This window comes from Lactuca serriola, chromosome 5 (assembly GCF_051521515.1).
Source record: "Lactuca serriola cultivar US96UC23 chromosome 5, Lser_US96UC23_V15, whole genome shotgun sequence".
NCBI lineage: Eukaryota > Viridiplantae > Streptophyta > Magnoliopsida > Asterales > Asteraceae > Lactuca > Lactuca serriola.
In genome coordinates, this window is record NC_136412.1 from 285,786,702 (window position 1) to 285,789,366 (window position 2,665).

Here is a 2,665-nt window from a genome sequence, read left to right on the forward strand (position 1 = left end):
AGAAAAGCTCAGATCTAAGGCTTGGACTCCAACTCCATCCTCCTCAATGCTCCATTTTCACTTCAAGGATACCACAAGAACATGTAGAAGGTCACAAATGGACACTCAAGCTAGAGAAATGGATATTAGGGTTTTGAGAGGGTTGAAGGCTAGAAATGGTGGACATAAATGAGGTCATCATGTTCTTTAAATAGGGCTACACCCCTTATTTAGGGTTTTCTCTCTAAGCCTAGTACGCCCAGCGTACCCACTGGTACGCCCAAAGTACTAGGTGGCTCCGCGTCCAAATTAAGCACATAAGTACGTTGAGCGTACACACACGTACGCCCCGCATACTCAACTGCCACCTTTTCTCAAATAAGGGACCAAACCTGTCAACACTTCGAACTATCATAGCTTTCTCAGTATAAGCTCGTTTCCGACAATCCCCACATCCACGGAAAAATGGCGAGAAGCCCAATGCTTCTAGTAACTCATCGCAGTCTAAAGGCTTTCTCATGCCTGGGTTGTAGCCCACGAACCCTAAATCATAGACGTTCTAAAATAGGATGTTCCAGTTCTCCCCCACTTAATTTGATTTCGCCCTCGAAATCGCTCCTCAACAACACATAGATCAAACCCAATAACCCGTGAAGCACCACCGAAAGGATCTCATATCATACAACAATCCCCCTCCAAAGACACCTGAACCCAAATAGGAACTCCCAATCCCGAAAAAGACGGACCCCTCTGCCGTTACGGTCCCCGTTATGACTCTCTAGAACTTAAAAATTCTAGTGGTCTGTCTCCCTGCCAGACCGCCCTTGCAAGATTTCATCATGTTAATCACTCTTCAAATAACAGACTCTGAGAACACACTGCCAACTCTGATTCTCTTATTGCAACTGATGGAAACAAGTCGTTGCCAACAATTGGCTACCGGTCACTCATACCAGATATACCAATTGATCCAGATCTTAGCTCAAAAGGAACGGAAGGGTCACATCCCACCAAGGACCCATTGCCTGAACAGCTATCAGAACTCATCTAAAAGAATGAACCTCAAAACTCTATCCTCAGACACATGAAAGCGATCATGCCTGCTCGGAACGATCCTTTGACATCTATAATCATAAGCCCCAGCTTCCTCTGAAATGTTCCTTCTGACACCGAGAATTAGGTCAACTCCCGACCCAACAGTTGAACTTCCAAAGGCTACTCATTGCACACCCAACAAGTCAGCCTTATAAATTCCTTCTCGCAATAGCTATCTCAGCCCACCATGTGACACACAAGTCACGAAGTTCACCTTACCTCAAGCATACACTACAGCCCTTTCCGAAGTCGTCACACCTCCGACCTCTGTCGTCTACCACTCACTAGTTCTATGCGTCTTGTGGTCCTTCTCAAACCAACGAACTATCCCACAAAGGTATAAGACATTAGACGAAAATCATTACCTCTCGAAATGAAATCCATCTTGTAACACCGTAAATTTTCAAGTACAATTTTAATTTAAAATCTTGCAGTTCTCATAACACATATTACAAAAATCTCTTTAATTTATAGATCACAACTCCATAATTGTTTATATAATAATCCAGGATCCTTAAAGCATAACTCTTTCTCTGGTGTGTACAATCAAGCCGGTGCCGTCTCGTGATCCTGAGAAAAACCTGAAACACATATCACATAACATGGTAAGCACGAAGCTTAGTGAGTTCCCCAAAATACCACACACAACACAACAACCACTCGAGGCTATACTCAATAAGACCCTCCGGTCAATGTGTCTCAGTGGGACTCTCGGGCCCCACAACTCTAATGGACCCTCTGGTCCCTTGACTCAGCATCTCAATAAAATGCATAGTAAGCATATCACAAACAAGTAGTAGGATATCTCAATACACAACACATACACATAGGACCCTCTGGTCACACATAAGTTACCACTCAAGGTAAGTATAGTAAGAAGACTCACCTCATAAGCTGGCCAGTATAAATCTCGTACCCGGACATCTCGAATTAACCTCCTCCTAACACATAGGTAACACATCTCTAAATAATACTTTAATCATACTCAAATACACCAGGGGCACTCTCTCTCCCTGCTTAACTCTTGGAGTGGATAAAAGACCATTTTACCCTTCCATGGTCTCCTTTACACATGGTTGACCCAACCCTAAAGTCAACCAAAGTCAACTCGAGTCCACAGTCTAGATTTGACCCGAATTGGTGAGTGCACCGTTGTGACTCGTCGAGTCCACCCACTTTCTCCGAAGTTTCAGGAAGATTCAGCTCAACTCGTCGAGTTGACCCCACAACTCGCCGAGTTAGCACGCGATTCAGCTCGATCGGGAAAACCCTAACTGACTTGTCGAGTCGGCTCATCGAGTCGACGAGTCAATCCAGACTCATTCTCATTCAGACGATTTCAACCAGATATATCACTCTAAACTATAGATCTATCATCTCAAGGCTCAATAATCACGTAAAGCTTCGATCTTTACACTCATGCATGATGCTATTGCTCCAAAACGGCATTACATGCCCTTCATGAAGGATTTAGCTCATCAACCCTCATTTGGACAACTAAAGCTGGGGTATCAAGTCTTCAAGGACCTCACAAGGTCCAAATCTGAGGTTTCCCACCTCAGATCATGTCTCAAATAGCTCATAGGTACAA